Source organism: Podarcis bocagei (assembly GCF_964188305.1).
Source record: "Podarcis bocagei genome assembly, chromosome: 1".
In the NCBI taxonomy this organism is placed as follows: Eukaryota; Metazoa; Chordata; class Lepidosauria; order Squamata; family Lacertidae; genus Podarcis; species Podarcis bocagei.
The window spans coordinates 74,069,707-74,093,173 of NC_138125.1; the positions used below are offsets into that span (position 1 = coordinate 74,069,707).

The 23,467-nt window shown below is 40.2% G+C and overlaps 1 protein-coding gene across 11 annotated transcripts in view; it reads right to left on the reverse strand.

The window, feature by feature from the left end:
• The window catches only part of SOX6 (SRY-box transcription factor 6), a 449,606-nt gene that overhangs the window by 338,893 nt on the left and 87,246 nt on the right, over positions 1 to 23,467 (reverse strand). For 10 of the 11 annotated variants that reach the window (XM_081204706.1, XM_081204709.1, XM_081204708.1 and 7 more), the window contains one exon: positions 17,811 to 17,895. The gene's annotated coding sequence lies outside the window, so the exon portion shown is untranslated. The remainder of the gene's footprint in view (positions 1 to 17,810; positions 17,896 to 23,467) is intronic. The other variant, XM_081204712.1, reaches the window with a different exon arrangement.

Sequence of the window (23,467 nt, forward strand, 5' to 3'; positions counted from 1 at the left end):
GATTTTTAAACCATCAGTCATAACCAATCAATGAAACAAGACTAAGAGAGAAAAAATAAAAAACATCATCAAAAACATCCTATTTCTCAGTGCTACTGATAAAAATTAAAGGCTGGCAAATATTTTTATTCACCTAGGCAGATTATGAAGGCTTTCAGTAGCTTCTGAGACACCAGTAAAGTAGGAATCCAACAAACATACCAGTCCCCAAGTTACCCAGACTTTTCAATGACAAGAGAAGCACTATGAATTGTACTTGGGGCGCCTCCAGACTGCCACTATTTTGCAAGAGGGGTTCAAGTATATACTGTAAATTTAGATTTGCGCAATTAAAGAGTATTAAAGCTTTCTACTGCCATAGCGCAACAAATGCACTTTAAGATGTAGAAACACCCTGCAAGCAAATCAGGATAACTGTTCAATAAATAAGAACGAATTAAAATCCCAGTTAGAAAATGCATTAAAAAGTATGGAATGAACTAATTGGAGGATGTATAAACAACTCACAAGCAAATCAGGATAAACTGCCACAGTATTTTGAACTGGATACATTTTCTGAATGCTATTCATAGGTCATATATAACACTAGTGCAACTTAGAGGTTATTATAGCATGTAAAACTGTAGCAAGATATGCCTGTTTCAGGAAGTACAAAAAGACTAGTCTTCCAACACTACCTCTAGAATCAATGAGCAAGGTAAGAACAGAACCACTGGAGCATGGAAACAAGGATATGATGGTCAATGATATTAAAAACACTCCATTGTTTCTTTTGCAGCTAAGATCGTTCATCAAGACAGCCAAAGCTGTACAATTTCAGTTCCAAAAACCAGACTGAAATGGATCCAGATAATCTTTCTTTATTTGGGGATGTCTGGAGTTGGGCTACCAATGCTCATTCAAGCACTAAAAGGGAAGGTTACAAATGGGACAATATTTGGAAAAATCAGTAGAGTCCAGGGGACGCTTCTTAAGGAGTAGCTTTGACAGCTACCTCCTTCAAGGCAGCTCTGACCACCCCCTCTTCCAAAGAAGAACTGACCACCTCTTGGGCCCAGCTGGTCACTCCCTTTAGCCAAGAAGAACAAAAGTTGAGTACACAAGTGGTACACCACATTTCTCCAACATCCTATCCATTCCTCAGACCACAACAACTGAAAATCATCCAAGCAAAAGTACACGGAGGAGCAAAGAACTGTACTGAAACAAACTAGCATCCAAGTTGGAGCAGATGCAAGCATTTTTATCTGCCAAATGCTGTGTAAATATATCACAATGGGCTACCAAGGGTTCCAGCAAACTGTTCTAGAAATGCAAATGAAAAAAGCTCTGCTGGATGGCAATGAGCAGATGCAATGGTGGTATAAAAATAGTCCCTCTTTGCTGCCATCGTCACCATGAAATAGGCTCTAAAATTGTACTGTATCCTCTGTCTTGTAATGCTCACTGAGCTGTTTGTCATGTGTGTTCTACCCATCTTTCCTGTGGTTCGGAAGCATCGCTGCCTTCAACTGTCCCTAGAAATAAAAACCCACAGAACTACAACATCTAACCTGAGACCTCACCTCCTCCACCAGTGTACATAAGAAGCCTGAGAAGATCTCCAGTCCATCTCATATGCACAACACTAAGTTTAAACAGTTGTTCATATGCACAACATTAAGTTTAAACTGTTGAAAATGCAATTCTTTCCCTGAAGAGGGAATGGAATTCTGTCAGAAGACAGCAGACATTAAGAACCACAGATCCAGATGTCAAATTTGGCCTTCTGACCCTTTCTATTTGGGCTTTGGGCTCTCCCCAGGCTATGTCCTCCTGCTGTTATTCCCCTTCACCATGTGACACACCTCACTGGCCCTGCTCTGTGCTCTCCCTCAAGTGTTTTAGCCAGGTTGAAATATGTCTTTTGAACTGTGATAATGCTTCTTGGTAGCATGGATGGAAGATAGAGGGGTAGGGTGTGTGTGGGGGGGGGTGAAGAGCGGCTTCAATGTACCCTACCATGCAAAAAAAAAGGAGTCACATCTGTTGTGCTTCCTATTTCTGACCCTAGCTGCACCCACAAGTGAATGTGGCCCTCTGGCTGAAAAAGGTTATCCACTGCTAGCATGCAGCAATTTTGCCCCACTTCCACCCCACCCCAAATCATTGAAAGAGTTCTGATGCTACATAAGGAACTTGGAAGGACACAACAGACAGGCCAATGTTACCTGTCTCATCAATTTTATTATTTGAATAAAACAATCCATTTTAATGTGGTTGGTTTTCAATGTGGGAAAAATCATGTGGTATGTTGGAGGACATTGTTGCAGTGACAGCAAAATTTGCCCTTAAAGTCCATAGGACACAAGGCTAGCTACCACAAAGATCCCACTGCCACAATGAAAGACATTTTGCTTGTTTACTATACCTATCACCGATCCAACAGTATGGCAAAGCTGGTTAAACATGAAACTCATTTGTGCAACAAAAGAAGGCTACACTTCAGATTACACACACATTAGGAAGTTGCGTTATTATAAGTACTAAAATCACTTATCTGACCTTTCTCTCATCCAGTTTCCAAATCTGTCTAATTCAAATAATAAAAGAATAACAAGCAGACAGCAACTCAGAATCAATAACTGAAAATAAGATCATTGTGATGTACATCACCCACAATGCCAGCAAGATCTACATATTCAGCATTAAACAAGAATATATTCCTGTCAAACAAACAAGCACAGGGTGTTCCTGTTAACACAGGACTGACACATGGGGCTGTCCACATTCCACTCTTGATGTGACTGGGCTTCAGGGTACATCAGTGCCAATCTGGAAATCTGCATAAACATGAGACTTTGTTTAGATGGTAGAGGTTACATCATAAGCACAGATTTACCTTGGCATGGAAAAAAACCCCATTATAAAACCAGGAGCCAGCTGCCAAACTATTGTCTTTCTAGCATGCCATAGGCTAAATGCAAACTGAAATAAAAATATGAACCATATGCTGTGAATAACTTTCATTATTCTACTTAATTCATTTGTGCAAATGCATAAAACTGGTGGATTTTGCATGTGGGACATCATAACTGGTAGATGATGTATATGGCACCCTGCTGTTCTCATCCGTGGGAAATTGCTACTAGGTTTTGTTTTTCTTTTCAGGCAACTGTTGGAAGTTTAAGCCAGCCTTCACCAATCACCCTCCAGATGTTTAACTACAACTCCCATCAGCCACAGAGACAGCAATGAGAGTTATAGTCCAAAACATCTGGAGGAAATCAGGTTGGCAAAGGCTGCTTTAAGCACAGGAGGAATAAGTAAAGTAATGTAAAGATGCACCTAGAATACCTTGTATCTCTCATTTTAAGTATTCTAAGCAAGCAGCCAGCAACAGATATTTCTGGTAGCCCAGAGCACTAAGCATTTCTCACTAGGTTGAATATTAGTTATTTTAGTTAGTTTACTTTCCTTTTTATTTGATGGATTCTGTCACCACTTCTGCCAGGTCAGTCAATCACCTGGTCTCATTATTCAGCCTTAACTGTATCAAGAGGATATAAAGGAAACTTGAGTGTAATAAACATGATTGTTGATCTGATAAACATCAAACTGAAGGGTCACTAGCACACACAAGCCTATGGGATAGCCATCCCATCCTGCTAAATAATTTTTTTTAAAAAACTGCCACAACCACCACACCCATTTATGTAATTACATAAATGCTACACAACTGCATGTGGCATGGTGGTGGTGGGGGCAACTATTTGAGGAAAACCATCCCCTCCCTTTTCACATATCTTTGGAACTTGGCCAATATTATTTTGTGTGTATCTTGTTGAATTTATGTGTGTGGCTGCCCCTCCTTGTACTGTACCATCTCTCCTAGTCTTGATATATTCTCCTTGTTTGCTACTCATCCTGCAGCAAAGCTCTTGCCTCCCAAGAATGAGAGAGAGATTAAATGTGGCAGAAGGCCAATTCTTAGGCTAAATCCTTTCAAAGGGGAGGAAACTGCTTGAGCTTGTCCACTGGACCTGAAAAGTCATAGGAGAGCAAAGGCACGCCGGGGGAGGGGGGGGAGAGGAGAAAGTCGAAGGTTTCTTGTCTGCAGATTCATCACAACTGCTCTAATTCATTATTCAGCACTTTCACTAGAGCTTGCTCAAGAACAGAATAGCTATTTGTCTCTTCCATCTAATATGTCCCTAAAACCTTTTTAAACACTTCCTTGTTAATATAATGGCAGACTGGAGTTTCCTGAGAAAATGTTCACTTGTCTAGAGTCTCTATCTCTCAGACACTCAAGACTTTATTCTTCTTTAGCCTACAGGCCACTCTTTTCCCCCTCTGAAGATGATGGAGAGGCACTCCACAAACTGCACAGGCAATAGGTTGCTGCTAGCAGAAACTGAACAAACACTTCCCTTGTTTTTTCAGTGGTTACTGGATAAATGCTGATATTCTCACAAAGGTGATTTTAATCTACGAAGTCATTGCTGGCACTCTCAGAAGAAAAAGAGACAATTAAGCACTCATTTGTACAATGATAGCACTCATAATACCATTTAAATTTTAATAAATTTCATAAGGCTAAGCCTCAGTAACAAAAGCCAGCTAAGCAGCAAAAGGTCTGTTATGTCAGAATAGGTAACCTTGTCTATCAAAGTGTCATTGTCATTGTAGCTAAGAAGAGGCATGGGAAAGCAGTGGTCTCACCCTTGGGAAATTGGCAGACTTATTTATTCAGTTTCAACCTGAACTTTTCTTATGAGTGGAAATCTTATATTTAAAAAATAAAACTGTCTCAAAAATCTTATTGTCTTCCTAGACAAGAACAATAAAGAGTTTCAAAAGGCTTCTGAACCAATAACAAAAGTAGCAGCAGCAGCAGCAGCAGCAGCAGCAGCAGTAGTGGTTAATTTTCTTTTAATACCTAACTTGGATAGTCCTTACCTATCAGTTTGGAAGTGCAATAGTGCCTTTCAAAAATATAGTACTAGTTTTTCTGTGCTCAGGGGAAGTATTTATATTAAAATACAACTTTTTAATAATAAAAAACCAGGGTGACAAGGACCTTTCATTTCCAGGACTACCAGAATATTGGACATATCCATTCAAGTGGGAGTAGGGACAGGGAATTGGCTTGCTTGAGCCCATTGGGGTTTATAGTAAGGGAATCAGGTATAACAATTGGGTATGCACAGCATTAAACACCCCCTTCCCATAGTACGGAGCTTTTCAGGAGGGAGGAAAGAAAAGGGGTACATTTTCCCTTTCTCAAGAAAATTTTGCATATATAGCAATAAATCACTCAGGTTTGGGATGGGCAGTCAGTCTCCAGCCCTTTGAATGTTTTATATTGTGCAGCAACAGAAGGTTTTAGAAGTAAAGGAAAGAAGTACAAGGAAACAGCAGTACAAGGATCCTATCCCAGACTGCCTGGATCCCTGAAAAGGAACAGTCCTTTTAGGGGCTGAGAATCAGAATTGTAGAGTTAGAAGGGATACCAACGGTCATCTAGTCCAACCCCCTACAATGCAGGAATCTCAACTAGGTCATATATGTCGGGTGGACCTCCAACCCATGCTTATAAACCTCCAAGGAAAGAGAGTCCACCACCTCTTGTGGGAGTCGGTTCTATTGTTGAACAGCTTTACTGGGAGGAAGTTCTTCCTGATGTTTAGTCGGAATCTCCTTTCTTGTAACTTGAATCTATTGGTTCAAAGTCCTAGCCTCCAGAGCAGGAGAAAACAAGCTTGCTCCATCCTCCATGTAACAGCCCATGTATCATATCCCCTCTCACTCTCCTCTTTTCCAGGCTAAACATACACAGCTCCTTCAAGCACTTCTTATTTGGCTTGGTTTCCAGACCCTTGATCATCTTGGTTGCCCTCCTCTGCACACGTTCCAGCTTGTCAATAACCTTCTTAAATTGTGTTGCATAGAACTGGACAGTGGTGTGGTCTGACCAAGGCAGAATAGAGTGGGACCATGCTCCCTTACATAATTCTGAATGCAAGTGTATGATGCAAGTTACTTGGTATGGAATATGCTAGAACAGCCTTCCCCAGGCTTGAGTTCCCGGATGTGGTGGGCTCCAACTCCCACCTTCACCAGCCACCCTGGCCAATGGTCAAGGATAATGGGACATGTGGTTACGGAAGGCTGCAACAGAACATGCAGAAGAAGTGTGCGCAAACAGAGGTGAACACAGCTTCCACCCAAGCCAAATAATTCAGCACAGTGCCCAGTTTTTTCTCTACTTTTTCTCTCTTACTCTAGGAAGGGAAAAAAATTCTGACAAATATATTGTGACAAGTCCTTGCTTGTGTCATGTGCTGCCCTCACATATTAGAGAGGATCAGGCATCATCCCCATGCAGTATAATAAGATCAATTTCCGCACTGGATTGGTCTCAACGTGATTTGCCAATTCCCAGTGCACAAGTTTACTTTAATTCCATACACGTAAACAAATCTATATTTCCTCGTCAGCAAGCTCAAATTAAAAGGAGCACCTTAAAGGTTTTACACCACAATACTTAAAAGAGTAATTTGTAGGCACAACAGTACAAAATCAGGTATTTGGATTTGTTCCCAGCCAGTCTCAGACACTTAATCTTGAGGATGGTTTCTCTTTTCCATTTGTGCATGTGACTCTTATTAAACATTTGATGTTAATCAAGTATTTACAGAGAAGAAAAGGCATCCCTCACATTTCAGTATTCAATGCTGAACCAATAAGAAAGCAGCTGTTGTCAGTGGTGTGCACATTTTATTGGCAACCCTTAAACAACTGCCCTCTAGCTATGTACAGTATCAGATCTCAAGTCAAGAAGGTCTTTCCCCCGCCCTATCTGCAAAGGGTGTTGAATCATTTTTATGTTGACTCTGGCTTTAGCCTCACTCTACCTTCACTATAGTAGTAAATTCAGCTTTACTACAGTACTATAAAGATGTGAAAGTACTGTAATAACCTCTTTATAAAAATAAGCTGTTAGCATTGTAGTGTTCAGTTTAGAAAACTCTAAAAAGAATACCGATGAAAAAATGTTAATGGTAGTTTGTTGCATGCCCAAAAGGGATAATATAATTTTTTTTTCTCTTTTCCTTTTTTGTTAGAGCATGTAAATTGTGTTGTCCTTGAGGTATCTATGAGATTACAAAAACAGTCCTGAGAACACGACCTGAATATCACTGCAGCAACTAGCATTTTACACATATTATTATTACTTTCCTGAGCCTGATGATTAACACCTTCCTAGCAAAACATTGTTTAGAGACACATGTAATCCTTAAACACAGGTGTAATTCCAGTTACCTGGACTCAAGCAGATACTTCAAATTACAAACACCAGGTATTACCAATCCCAATCCTGTGCTAGTTTAACCAGAAGTAAGACTCACTGTGTTCATTTGGGGCTTACCTTTACCTTTTACTAAATGTGCTTATGTTTGGCTAGATCACACAATGTTTCTGGACTGTTGTTTTATTTTTGCTTACTTCAGATTATCACCAGTATTAAGTGTCTTTCAGTGATAATTTGTACGGAAGCATTAACATTACAGGTAATTTACCTTTTTTTAGAGCTGTGTGTCTATGCCCTCTACCCTATTCCTTTGTGGTACTTATGAAAATGTTTTTAGATTCAGCAAAGAATCTACAGGCACAATTGTCATATCCCCAAGGCGGGGGGGGGGGTGTCTTTTTCCTCCAGTAAAATGGTATGTTGTGGCTGAATAATGAAGAAGAGAAGAGTTTGGATTTGATATCCCGCCTTTCACTCCCCTTCAGGAGTCTCAAAGCGGCTAACAATCTCCTTTCCCTTCCTCCCCCACAACAAACACTCTGTGAGGTGAGTGGGGCTGAGAGACTTCAAAGAAGTGTGACTGGCCCAAGGTCACCCAGCAGCTGCATGTGGAGGAGCGGAGACGCGAACCCGGTTCCCCAGATTACGTGACTACCGCTCTTAACCACTACACCACACTGGCTATCCGCTATCTCCAATATCCAGGCAATGTGGCAAATGCAAAAAAAGAATGCAAGAGATTTATAAACAATGGTTCTCATACATTCAAGTATCCAGTCAAAAGCACTGACAAGAAACCATCACAAAGCTCACCAAGACTAAGATGGTAGATTACAAAAGCCTATTAATGTAGCTTATTCTTTCATTCTAGTAAAACACAACCATAAACAACTGAGGAGTCAATTTATATTTTTAATTTTGTTCCCCAGGAATCCAGGAGGTTAAAAAGGTGGCCGCAGAACTCCCCAATACAAGGAAGGGGTGGTGCTAAAAAACTCCCCTCACAAATTCTAGCCTCTATACCTACATAAGAGTTCAAAGCTTAGATGATCCTGCGCCTGCATATACTGGCATGCCTGACATTTAAAACTATGAAATACCAACCTATTTTGAAATTGTCCAAATCATTAGTTGTGGAATTTTCCTAGCACTTTATGAATACCGCTGTTAATTGAGCAATTAACTTGAAACTGCAGAATGTGCTGTGATGGCATGATATGATATAAGCCATGTAAAAGAAGAAGCAGCCAAGCAACTCAGTATGTTGAAAGATATTAATGAAGTGGCAAAATCTGCCAGAGAAAAAAATAATAATGGATGATTTCAACAACCCCGATATTAACTGGCTGAATGACACATCTGTACATGGTTTGGAGAAGCAGCTTACTGATACTATAAATGGCTTCTTTTTGGAACAATCTCACTCTAGAATATAGAGGGGGGGACTGGGTTTAACTTCTTCAATGGTAGCCAAGTGCATCCATACTGTTAGGTACAGAGGACACAAAATTTTGCAATTAACTTAAATAGTGCCCTATCCAACAGTGAATATTGAACATAAGGCAAAGGCAGGTGGGAAGACAAACTGTATAAAATAGGATTACTCAGTTTAAGAGACTTGAAAAAGTCAAGAAGCCACTTTTGATGATACAGTATATGACTCTAGTAAAAGCTTCAAAGATGCAGCAGGATTGTTCTGAAAATAGCTGGAAACATGACAAACAGCAAAGAGATTTTTATCAGCATTGCTAGCATGGTAAACAAGTGATGAGATTTTGGAAATAAATTGTAGCAGCAATAAACACAATTCTTAATGAGAAACAATAACTAGATCCTATAAAACACAAACCTTCACACATTCCAAATTCAGCGGACTGGATTAATTCAGCTCCAGTGTTTAAAATACACTGCTTTCCCCTTAGAGCTAAAAAATCATTTCAATTAAATTGGCTGATTACACACACACACACACACACACACTTTTAACCTGGCACCTAAAAAAGAACACTGTAGGTGCCAGACGAATTTCCCTGGAGAGGGAATTCCAAAATCTTGGAAGCACTCATGAAAAAGTCCTCTCCCTTTTTGGCACCCCCTTCAGTTTTGCAACTCTCGAGAAAGGCCTCTGTGGAAGGTCTGAATTCCCATGCAGGTTGATATGATAGAAGGCATCCTTAAGGTATCCAAGTCAGGTATGCATTTTAGATAATAGATGGCCTATTTTATATGAGTGTGGCAGCTCGAATTGTTTACATAAAGTATTGATCATAGAATATGTTGTAAAATTATGGGATATGGCCATTCTGAATAAAGTAAAGTAGATTCCCTAAAAGTAAATTGTGTGCACTTGTATCTTTACATAGCTACCCAAAGAACCATCGATGTTAAGTAATATGGGATTTGAAATGTATTTCAGGCTAACTTTGAAGTTGCAAGTCAACAAAATTTAGAAGAGAAAAACTATGAGCATCTGTATATGTGGGCTATATAATTTTTTTTTTTGTTTCCTTAGACATGTTAACATGTTTGTTACATCTTGTTTGCATTATGTAATGATATAATGTCTGTATATATGTATTTATTATATTCTCCCCTATCTTGTTTTAAGCTGAAAAAGCATTAAACATTAAAAAGAAACTACGATTTTTGTTATTTTTGTTATAAATAAAATTAGAGAAAATGTGTGGGTACAAGCCAATGCACCACTTCATCACTAAAAGAATAACTAATTATAACAAAATTACAAAGACAAGCAAAAAGAACTAAAAAGAGATGTAACAATTTACATAACCCTATTGTGTAAAAGAACCATCACATTATTTCATTTTCCCTAATTTTTTTATTTACCCTACCAAATATAAGATAAAGATTTACAGTCTGATATTTTACCAAGAAACCATTTATAATTCAAATGTCTACATCTACATTGGATGTACTTGAATTACCAAAAGCAATTTATTTATTTTAAGAAATTCATAATGTAGGAAAAAAGGGATTGCCACTCACTGAAGATTGCTTGTCATTCCAAAATATTTTGAATCGTTTTCAGATTTGCACACATTCCATAGCCAACCCAAATGACCCAAATCAAATCAGTTCAATCTGTAACCAGTTCAAACCTGCCATATTCCATAGTTTGGCATATAATTCTCTGAATTGCAGTATCTTTGTTTGTTTTTCAAGCTCCCCCCCCCCCCCAAAAAAAATTTAAAATTCCAACAGATTGGGGTGAAAGTGGGGATGATCAAAAAATACAAGCTGAACTAGGGGAGGAGGCAAACCCTTGATTTAGTCTTACTGTAGGAACTACGTACAGCATAACAAAGAAATAGAGCAATTTTCTCTAACTAACAGATAAAGAAAACAAAACTGACTATAAAGGTTCATGTCCACATGAAGCTGATCAAAACCTGGTAATGAAAGTAAAAAAACTGATAAATCACTCTTCTTTTAAGCTCCAGAGACAAAGCTTGTGTACATCTGAAAGGGCAGGTTTCTGCACAATCTGCTACTGTGTATACATGGGAATTCTGTACAGTTAGGTGTTTTTACTGCACCTTTCAAACAAAGTATGCCAGAGCGGCTTTCAAACAATGAAAAAATAAATTTAAGAATGCGGTAATCTACAATACAAATACAATATAAATATACTAGTATAACAAACAAAATTTAAACAGTTGGTCAAAGCAGAATAAAACTAGGGTTTAAAGTGGCCTACTCTGCTCACCAGCAAAAAGTTAACAATGTAGGCACCAGAAAAACCACAGGTGGGACACCACCATAGAGAAGGCTCTCTCCCCAGCCATTGCGTTATATTCCTACTTTGTCTTCTGCACACTTTACTTCTGTATCCTGAGCCAGCATGCCCATTTCAGAAGAGCAACAGGGAGCAATGGGGTAAAACAGGGAGCACCAAGGCTTAAATAATAGCAACTTAGTAACACAACTTATTAAAACAGAGTAAGAGAACAGTTGCAGCTGATAAAGTATGTTGCTCCCCACTGATGTTCATACCAAAAATAACTCGCTCCACTTTGACTTTCCTGTCTTCTTTACCTACAACTGGTAAACACAACTCTCTGCATTCATAAATAGAGTGTGGAGTGGCTTTTTGTAGGACTCATTACTACTGTTTCTTCTACCACCTGACATACCATATCTGTGCCAGGTACACTGAGTCCTTTGACAGGTGATTCCCTTGGAGTTGAGGCCCTTACAGCCATCGCCCTGGAGTAGTCGAAGCAGAAGCAAAAATAGAGGGACCTGAGAAACAGCAGAATGCTTGGTGTGCTAATGTTAAGCATGGGATGGCTAGGGGTTGCAGTCATGTCACGTTGCAGAAGGAAAGTAGTGTAAGAACAGAAGGAGAGTAGTGTAAGACAAGAGGGTTCCATTGGACCTCTATGAGAAACAGCTCATAAACTGTTCTATGCATGCAGGATTGTGGTCTAAAGCAGCAACCCTGGGCAAAGGCTACTTAAATCCCATTGGCATATGTGGAATTAATGTAGCCTGTGAGTAGAACTTTAGCTAAACATAACAACAGTTCTGGAATTTGCCTTCATGGTTTTAAATTTGAAATAGTCAGGTTCTGTTGTAACATGGATTTAAATTTAAGTTGTTTTTTAAAAATATATATATAAAAATCACCCTTTTCACCTGTTCTCACATTGCACGTACTTTACATGTTTCATTAAGAACTGCATTTTCTTTCCAATCAGACACACAGATGTTTTTATAGTACTATCTTTATCAAACATTGTGCTAAGTGGGTAAAAGCTCTCTTTTACCTGCCGTAAACTTATATCGCCAGGCCTCTAAACAGCACAGTTATTTATAGTAGATCTCATCCATCCACTGAGCAGTTAACCTTTTACTGCACCATCTTCTATGATGAATGAATGGCTTGCGCTAAGTGATTTTGTTTTTATATCTGGAGATGAATCAATCCACCCTTGAAATATTGGGAGGGGTGTGTACACGCGCACACATACTTACATGCACACTCCAAAGAGGGAAAGGGGGAGAATTAGACAATCTACCATCTTGACCTGTTCAGTAAATTTCACTCAATAAGATTCCATTCAAGGGCTACCCTACAGAAAGTAGTATATAATTATTAAATTCATAAAATACCATCAAATGCGTGGGTAGGCAAACTAAGGCCCAGGGGCTGGATCCGGCCCAATCACCTTCTAAATCCAGCCTGCGGACAGTCCGGGAATCAGTGTGTTTTTACGTGAGTAGAATGTGTCCTTTTATTTAAAATGCATTTATGGGTTATTTGTGGGGCCTGCCTGGTGTTTTTACATGAGTAGAATGTGTGCTTTTATTTAAAATGCATCTCTGGGTTTTTTGTGGGGCATAGGAATTTGTTCATATTTTTTTCAAAATATAGTCCAGCCCCCCATAAGGTCTGACAGGGACAGTGGACCGGCCCCTGCTGAAAAAGTTTGCTGACCCCTGATCAAATATATTCCTGACCTAGCTTTCTGAAATCTTGATTTGCACTACCAAAGATTTTAAGATGTCCGTTCTGTACCATTTATTTGCCTTAACAGGAATTCCTCTAAAATCATGCCAAAGTATAAAGTTATACCACAGCAGAGGTTAAATAATAATAATAAGACTATTAAAAAAAAAAAGACTCCCTCACTCACAAAGGTATATGAATCAGTCACTTTCCTTTCCAAGGATGAACAGGGCCATCCTTGAGGCATGGGGCTGAATGCAGCCAACAGGCCCAGATCACAAGAATAGGGAGTGGAGTGGCCTGCCCATTCACTCCTTTTGGTCCCTTTGGAGCTCTTTAAAATATATTGTTAACAACCCTGAGCAATTTAGTACTGTCAGCAAACTTTGCCACCTCACTGCTTGTTTATGAACAAGTTAAAAAGCACAGGTCCCAATACCAAACCTTGGGGGACAACCCTTCCTCCATTTTTCCATTTGGAGACTGACCATTTATTCCTGCTACTTAACCAATTATTTGTTACTGCATGTTATCCAAAGTTTTTGAAAGTCCAAGTATGCTATATCAACCAGATCACCTCTTTCTATATGTTTGATGACACCCTCAAATAACTAACTGGTTCATGCATCAGGACTAGCCCTTGCAGAAGCCATGCTGGCTCTCTTCAACAAGGCTCTTTCTTCTAAATGCATGGCTATGTTATCTTGAAAAATACTTTCCACCAGTTTCCCCTAATTTGACATTTCTGTGACCAAACATCTTCTTTCATTTTTAGACCATTAAAAAACATACATACTATGTAATTGCAAAAATATTATAAAACATGGTGTAATTGCAAAATACAAAAAAAAACCCCACACCAATTTATCTCACTCTTGATTTACTAGTATTCCAGAAGTTCTCCTTCATTCAATAAATGTACCTTTTGAATAAAAGTTTGTATTTGCCCAACACCATGCCTCTAAAGATAGGATACAAAACAACTTAGCAAAAACAAGCAGAGATAAGAAACACACACTATGAAGCGAAAGACCAGACAAATTGCAGCACAATTTGCAAGTTAGAAGCAGCAGTCACTATTTCTCAGCCTAAGGTCACCTTGTGATCTTTGTGGTTGAGTGGGGATTTGAAACTGGGTAACCTTGATCCTAGGGATGCGGGTGGCGCTGTGGGTTAAACCACAGAGCCTAGGACTTGCCGATCAGAAGGTTGGCAGTTCGAATCCCCACGACGGGGTGAGCTCCCGTTGCTCGGTCCCTGCTCCTGCCAACATAGCAGTTCAAAAGCATGTCAAAGTGCAAGTAGATAAATAGGTACCGCTCCGGTGGGAAGGTAAATGGCATTTCCATGCACTGCTCTGGTTCGCCAGAAGCGGCTTAGTCATGCTGGCCACATGACCCAAAAGATGTACGCCGGCTCCCTCGGCCAATAAAGTGAGATGAGCACCACAATCCCAGAGTCGGTCACGACTGGACCTAATGGTCGGGGGTCCCTTTACCTTTAACCTTGATCCTAGTCTTAACAACTGCATCACACTGGCTCTGTAAACTCACTGGGAGAAACAGTTTCTTGTTACTTATTTGTGTGATACAAGCCCCATTCAAGAGTTCATCTTATTTTGCAATGGCCATACTGCTTCACTTCCAATCAGTGAACATCCCATAACCACCTGCTGAAATCTTGCCACTTTTTTGCTTCTTTGTTGTACTATAGCGCAAGAGTGTCCCTCAAGATGGCAATAATGTGGTAGCATTGGGAAAGCATCACAGAACAACTAATACATTGGATAGGTGTGTGAGTGATTCAATATAATTCCTCCACAAATGCACTATTGTTCCATGAATTTCATGTTACAGAATACACCCGTGAAAACATGAAGGGGTCCCTGGAAAATCAAAATCTACAAGTTGTGGAAGGTGACAACAATGGGATAAGCACAAAGCTAGCCCACTCATTCCTGCTTTCCTCTCTCTTGTGTTGATTTAACCTTGAAGATGATGAATGCCCGAATAAGGCAACATATAATATATTGTGTGGAGGTTGGTTCACAAGCGCAATATTCACCCCTTAACAACTGCAGAATCTCATGATGACATGTATGCATGAACGACAAGGTAAAGGTAAAGGGACTCCTGACCATTAGGTCCAGTCGTGGCCGACTCTGGGGTTGCGGTGCTCATCTCGCTTTATTGGCCGAGGGAGCCGGTGTACATCTTCCAGGTCATGTGGCCAGCATGACTAAGCCACTTCTGGCGAACCAGAGCAGCGCACGTAAACACCGTTTACCTTCCCGCTGGAGCGGTACCTATTTATCTACTTGCACTTTGACATGCTTTCGAACTGCTAGGTTGGCAGGAGCAGGGACCGAGCAACGGGAGCACACCCCATCGTGGAGATTCGAACCACCAACCTTCTGATCGGCAAGTCCTAGGCTCTGTGGTTTAAGCAACAGCGCCACCTGCATCCCCATGAACGACAAAGCACAGCTTAAATACTAGAACTTCCATACTGTCTCATAGAACTTAAGACAATGCTTTCCAGTTAAGTGGATTTGCAACTGAATATTAGAGCAATCAAGGAATGACAGATCAAGTAATGCAAAGCATGTGTGAATCAGCCCAGAATCCATTGCAGACTTTTTCTGATAAATAATTCCTAAACAGTACCATAAACCCTTTCAATGACAAAGCAAGGATTATCAGCTGCAATGTCAGATTTGTTTCATGACCCTATCAACAACAACAAATCCGTTTATTGTGAGGACCATGCCTGTACACAAACATCAACACAACAATAGTTAAAAATATTAAAATTCATTAAATACTATGCCGACAGATGCCTTCATCCCACAAAATAGAAAGAGAGGGAAAACAAGCAACGAGTTAAACAGACGATGAAGGGGTCTTTACATTGTCATCCATAAATCTTTCCCTGGCTTTCATGGCCTTCATCACAAAAACCGCTACCACGTGGGTGATACGTGGGTTTGCATCAACTAACAAGAATTTTACTCTATCTTCAGGATTGGTTATAGAGTTGGGTATAATTTGCAGCAATGTGTCTCTAAAGCCCGAGTAGATGGGGCAATAGAGGAGGTAATGTGTAAGATCCTCTTTAGTTTTCATAAGGCAAGGACATAAACGATGTTCTACTGGGGTTTTTGTGAATCTACCGGTCATGACCCTATCAATATGTCTTAGGCCGCCATCCTAAAGCATACTTGGAGTGAAGCCCAACTGAATATGGGGGACTTACTTCCAAGTAGACACACATCAAATTCTGGTCTCAGCTGTTTTAAAGAAATTCACTTGGATAAAATCCTAAGTCAATTAGACTTTTGCTGTTAACTTTGCACAGACTAAATATCAGTCTTGTTTCATATAATGCTTCATTATTCGATATATGAACCACACAGCCTGCTCGCTGTAACCTGAAAGCTGTTTGCTTGATCACATATGTCTTCTCATTTGACCAAAACCAAAATGAAACCCACAAGTAGAAAAATGCAGGGTTGATATTTCATAGGTCAACATTTCTTCCTCAGTCAGCTTGCCTTTTTTGAGGGGTCAGTGTTCAGGACTCGTTTGTTTTTCCATTCCAGGTTAAGCAAATGTGATTAAACACACACACAAACATACTCACAATTCTTTCAGCTGAGAACAAATTCAATGTTTTACACCACAGGTTATTAATATATAAACCTGTGCATTCATACTTCGGGTGCTTCCAGACAGGTGGGTGCTCCACCTGCATGTCATTTTTTGCAGCATCCACACAAGGTTGTTGGAATCAAAATGCTATCCCATATTCCACCCCTAATTTAATCTGGATTTGCTCTTTTTTGGGGGGGAGGGAATTCCGATAAATTTAAATGAAATGTTGCCAACAACCCAATTGCAGTATCTGGACAACCTGTCTTCCCATCTGGAAGCACCCTTTGAAAATTCTAGTGTCCATGTAAATGTTTTGCTCACACACACACCCCAGTTACACGAACACCAATTATAAGAGAGAATGGAAATATTCACTACTGTATGTAGATCCATGTTTCAAAATGGGATTTTCATTTGAATTCTACATTCTAAATATGCTGCGCAGTCTGAATTCAAAAGGGCTTACTCTCAAGGAAATGTTCAGAGGATTGCAGTCTTAATTATTCCATGTTGTGAACAGGGTAAGTAAAGAACATTCATGAGAAGGGTATCATCTGGCTGTGGGTAACCTGCGGCCCTTCAGACGTTGTTGAACTTCAACCCTCATCAGTCAATGTGGACAATAAACCGGGACAATGGGAGTTGTAATCCAACAACATCTGGAGGGCCAAACATTCCCCCATCTCTGCTTTATGCAGAATGCAGACATACCAATTTAAAAGTACCTCCATCAAATCCTAACTCTCTTATTTAGCTTGAGCACCTGGACTATTTCGCTCATCTAATTATTACATTGCTGCTAGGCAGCTGAGGCAGACAATGAGTCCTTACCTCTCAATGAGGCATCAGTATAACTGTGATATAGGCTACCCTCAGCAAAAGGTGGAGCAGCACAGCATGCAGATCCTGAAGAGGAGTCAGTAGCTGAGTGCTTCCGTACGAGACACAGAAGGGCCCAATTTGAAGTTAATAGTCTGGTTGCAATGTAGCGTGTGAAGAAAGCAGCAGTGGTTAGGCATGAAGATGCCATGGGGGGCAGGGAGAATAGGTCTCCACGGCATGTTCCATGCATGGACCAAGTATGATTGCACCCATAGTTTTTAGGCTATTTATTTCAACCGTGTATGTGTGTTGTACACTAAAATCTACGGAAAATCAGCATGTAACCTTTTAATATATATCTATAAATACACTGTGTTTTTTGCAATGGCACTCACTAGTACCTCTTTCTTTTGCTGCCCATAGCAGCCATTTTGTGCTGAAAAACACAGCTGTTTAATCAAAATATGAACATCAACACCTAATTTCTATTTATTTATTTTTTACAAATAAAGCACATAAAGATTGGGGGGGGAACCTCCTGTAAGGTACAAAGTAGTCATAAAACATATCAGTACTTACAAATACACAAGAAAACCAGCCCAGGCACCCAGAAATCACTGGTAAGTTTCTTTTGAATTCATGAAACTGACCTAAAAGACACAAGAGGAAGAAAAGTGTAAGCAAAACGGCCATTTTTTGTATTCCTCTTAATTTAAGAGACATTTTGATTCATTTATTGGGGGGGAATCCTTTCCACCCATTTAAGATGAACGCTTTACACAGATGTGCTTTTCAGACTGTGAATACCAAGAGAAATACATATTTCATTGTTTTCCATTTCACATAGCAACCTTATCCATTGCTGGCATCTATAAACTGTCAGAAAGGCAAACATGAGACAAGACTGTAACATACACACACACACACACACACACACACACACACACTTTTTTTAAAAAAAAAGATAAATTGCTTTTTGTTATGCATGCCAACATACGTTAATAGAAAACATTTAAATGTGTTTTTTCAGTGTTGAATGCAATGCAAATGACCAAAAAGTACAGAAATGCTGCTTTCAGTCTCTATAGGTTAAAATTCAATAGTGAATGCCTTTGGGACTGAATCCAAGTTCTTTGGTCTATGTATCTTGTGGACTGGGCTGCAAGTTAGTCTAGTACAATGCAGTCAGTATTAGGCATTATTCAATTTAAGCCCCCGCCCCCTGCTTCCCTTCCTAAATGCCCGTCAGTACTGACTAGAAAGGTAACAGATGCAACTCCAAGCCACAGGCTTGCCTTATAACATTCTTTTGCTAGCACAATGAGTCACTTTATACCTCTAAATATCCCTGGTTTCCTCTCTCCAGAACCCCCGTGTGTTAGAAGGTAGTTCGGCAGGAGTTTATTTTTATTGTTTGGTCTGTATGCAGCTGTTTTAGTTCTCGGGAAAACAAAAGGCACTTTGTTGCAAAGCCCTTATTTTCTTTCCAGAACATGGGCATGGATACCAGTAACGCTGCCCTGAAAATAGACATGAATACAAAAGCCCTAAGCTTGGATCGAAATCCTGTACTACTCCCACTGAATTGTTCACAACTGATAATTTTGAAAGATGGAACTGCAAGTAAAAAAATGCATTCGTTTCCAGGAGCCTGGTAAACCTCAGAATTGTAGTTGCAAAGGCTTTGTGCGCAAAAGCTTTCACAACTTCAAAATTATATTACTTTTGAAAGGCCCTTTTGTGGTCTTTCACCTGTCAATCTGACTCTGAGACACTACACATTGTGGAAATGTTTTAAAATACTTTCCCACTTTTTTTATCAGGGGAAACATACAAAGCTTCCTTGTATTGAGTCAAACCTTTGGTCCATTTAGTCCAGTATTGTTAGCACTGACTGGCAGCAGGGAATCTTTCCTGGCTATACCTGGAGGTGACAGGGAATGAACCAGGGGCTTCCTGTATGCAAAACAAATGCTCTACCACTGAGCTTTAGCCCTTTCCCTAGTATTATATTACTGAAACATTGGAAGCAACTTCATCAGATAAGCAGAATATAGCAGTAGGGGAGCCTGGGCCTTCGAGCTACTGCTGAACTACAACTCCCAGAAGCCCCAGAGAGCATTGCCAATGGCCAGGGGTGGAGGGAATTGGGTAGCCAACAACATCTGGAAGGGCCATGATACCCCATCCCTGTTAGAGATGCTGAAATCATGAGACTGATTATAAGGCAGCAATTGGCTGATCTGTTACCTCACGTAGAAGCTTTATCTCAGAGTTAGAAGGGACCCTGAGAATTATCTAGTCCAACTCCCTGCAAAGCAGGAATATGCAGCTGTCTCTTACGGGGATTGAACTTGCAACCTTGACATTGTCAGCACCATGCTATAACCAACTGAGCTATCCATCTTTTGGGTTCATTTATCTAAGAATCTATGGTATACGTATCATTGAAATACACTAATAAATGGAAACATCAGCCACTAAGGCTTGCTTAAATGAGAATTCATGGCGGGTGGCTAATAGAGACCAGACATACCTCACCTGTTTGGTTGGGGGCTGGGCAGAATAGTTTGATAGCTAGTGGTTGGGAGTTTTTGCAGCTGGCCTGCAAATAACTATCTTGGGGAGGGGATGTACCATAAATTTTTTGCATGTTTTTAAGCAACCTGATACTGCTCTGAAACCTAAAGCCATTCGGACCTGGCTGCTTCCCTGCTCCCACATATACAGTCCCCATGCGTTTAAAAAAATATACAAACATGCCATAAGTTTCTGTAATTTCTTCACGTTAACTAAATCTTCAAAATAGGGATGGAAAACCACTTTGCAACCTGAGGGCCAGTGGGTTTTTCTCCAGCTGTATGCAACATTATGCAGTATTGCCATCTTTTGGGAACAAAGGAGGAAGGAGAGATCTCGGAGCATCACACCTCCTTCCCTAAGCTGGGCAAACGCTTCCTGGGCTTGGGGAAGGAGCTGCAAGCCTGTATCACAGCAGAATGTTGAATGGTATGACCCTGTGGTGTAAATAGGCATGCATAGTCAGGTACTGAGAGTACAGGAAAAGGAATGGCGTTGCAGCATTTAATTACCATGCATCCTGTAATAACTATATACCAAGATATTAATGAAGTGCTGGTAAAACATGTAATCGCATTACATGTACCATATTTTTCTGTGTATAACACACCCCCATGTATAAGACGCTCCCTATTTTGGGGGACTCAAAATTAAGAAAATGGGGGGAGATTGTACCCATGTATAAGACTACCCCCCCTTTAACATTATTTTAAAGTAAAAAAACAAACCCTAGTCTTATACACGGAAAAGTAAGGTAATTGGTTTTCCCTGTTCCCGGGAAAATTTTGCACCCAGGGCAACTGCCCAGAGTACCAGCACCTTTTTTGTTCTAGAAACAAAGCACTGCTAAGGGCAACCTGGGGGTTGAACACAGAACATTTAAAACATCTCAAACTCAAAAGCTAAACTGGTGATTTATGATGTATCTGCCAGCTTGAAACTTTAGAAGTCATTTCTAAATAAGCAGGTATCATGTGCCCCTCCATACCTGTATCCTAACTTACCCCAAAATATACAATTATCTAGCATGTGAAGATTTCCCCCTTTCTTAATGTGAACTATTGACTGCACTCAAATTGCAGGAGCAATCAACGCAGTGGGATGGTGCCATGGAGGATACTGAATTGTTCCCACTTGAATGGATGGGGTATAGGCAGAGGAGAGTGGTGGCAAGGTTGAGCCTGAATGGGCACACCAGCAGGAGTGCCAAATTGGGCTCCACTGGTGTGTCCACACAACTCTGAACACCCCACTCTCCTGCACCTGCCCTGGTAATCAGCAGCAACGTGGGTTTGTGGAATGTGCTTCTGCTGTAACACCACACTGGTTGCTCTAAGTAAAATATAATCCCAAACAATAGCTTGGCACTGTTTGAATGAGCTGTGGTGAGCTATTCCCTCCTCCTGCTCTTCCTTCACTCTTCACAATCAAATGTGACAAACTGTGGTCTGAGCATAACATAGCATAGTACGTTTGCATGCAGCAGCAAACTGTGGCTTGTCAAGAAACTCAAAGTGCTTTAGGAAACTGCAGTAGGAGAAGGGGGAAGAATCATGTGACCCTGACATTTGCCATTGCTTTCTTACATTTGAATGCAGCGGCTTCGTACTTCAGCACCCTCATACATTTCAGCCAAGTCCCCACCATACAAAACGTCTGCTTCTAGGTGCATAATCTCTGCTACAGTAAGAATTGGCATTCCCGCCTCCCCTCCAATCCTGCTTTTAGAGCTACATGTGACACAAATTCAACAAATGTAACTTTTCTGGGAACTGATATAAGTAAAGAGTCAAGGTATTACCTTCTTAATTTCTGAGCTGCTATTAAAGGCACGGGAGCAAGCCCCTCCCAAAAGAGGTAGCAACCCTAGCTATAACCCAATGTAGAATCAACAAATCTCATTTGCTATTATCAATGTGATGCTATTATATATGTCTGCAACCAGCTCTGAATCTCATTATCAGATGATTTATGCCATTACTGTGCTTTGGAGACACCAATTAAACAAGGACAGCAGTTCGTAAGGTCACAGCTAATTAATCCGAAAAAGTATAAATACACTTTAATGCACAGCACCTCATGTAGTGAATTTAGGAACAAAGCATCAACACTATATAATGGGTTACACAATTAAGCATGAAGGTTAAATACACACACAGAGAGAGACTCAACACAGTCTCTATGCTCTGCTAAATGTATTTTTATTATAGACTTCCTCTTTCTTTCTTTTTTAAGAGGAGGAGAACTACAGGCCAGCAAAAGAACAGCACTGGAAAGATTTGCATCTGAAAGTCTTGATGCTTAGGGCAAAAATATGCGCAAGTGAGAAGACAGAAAAGGACTAACCATGTCCAGTGATCCTGAGCTAATTAAGGCCTCCCGTTGTTCAGATAACACCTCAGAACTGGGAATCAGCTGCAGGCTGCACTATTATAAAGGCCGTCAGGCAGGGGGTGGGGACCAAAAGGTAAAGCTCAGTCTACTCAACTCAGTTTCATTTGAGCAAGGCCACTGTTTTAGAGACCCACTTCTTTGACAAATATTTGCCAAACCAGGCTTTCATATACATATACCTTACATTCCCCTCTTCGGCACTCTGTTCTGATACTCCTCCCCCCACTGGCATGTCCCCAACTTGTCCATATAACAAGTGATCTTGCAGTGGTGTGAGGCAAATGGTTTTTCCTTTGCAGCATGGCAAGCAGTGCTACCAAATTAAATCCAAGCCAAATGAGGCTTGATGCCACTGCTTGTCAACTGCTAGGTGATGGTGCCAATCCTGCTTTCTGCAGGAATCAACTGTGCAACCAAGTTCCCCACGGCTGCCGTGCTCTCACCACAGATCAGCTTATTCATAGTGACAATGAGCCTCCCTTGGAAATGTACAATCAGGAGCACATTTTAAGGCTCCCAGTTGTGCACTGGCAAACATGTCTCTACCTGTCCCACACCTGACATCACATGTGCAGAAAATGTTTATTTAAGAAAAATCTGCACAAAAATTAGTAATCAAATGTGTATTTTTCAACATGTGCTCTTACGAAATATGCATTTTCCAACATATTTTCTCTCAAGATATGCATTTTTTATTTTAAAAGATATTCATTTTGAAATGTATTTTGATGCTTTCTCGGCCAAATACTGCACCACAAATGTCAGAAATGTGCAAAATTGGAATGATAACAATTTTTTTATCCACACATTTAGCTTGAGATGAGTGCATTTGGTCAGTTCGTATTGGAATATAGAAATATCAAATTCCTCAAGCATTGCTGATATTAAAAAATAAATAAATGCAAAAGGTGGTGATCTGTCACTTTGGCTCCTCTTCCTGATTGTCTCATGCTAAAGTATACATCTCATTAAGCAGAAAGAAACCGATTAGCTTGAGAAGAACACTTCCTAATCATTTCCCTCACCTCTTCCCCTTCAAAATCAGGGCCTCTTTCATTCCTCTGTTTCCTTTTTCTTAAATATAATGCATTTGTGATTCTATTGGGCTGTTTTTCTTCCTAGGACTACAACTATGATCCAGTCTCAAGATTCTCACTCCCCCTCCTCTCTTTTTCAGCACATTTCAAAGGTTTCAGAGTGCACATTTGTACAAATCCATTGTTAATCAAGGGATTTTTAAAAAAAAAA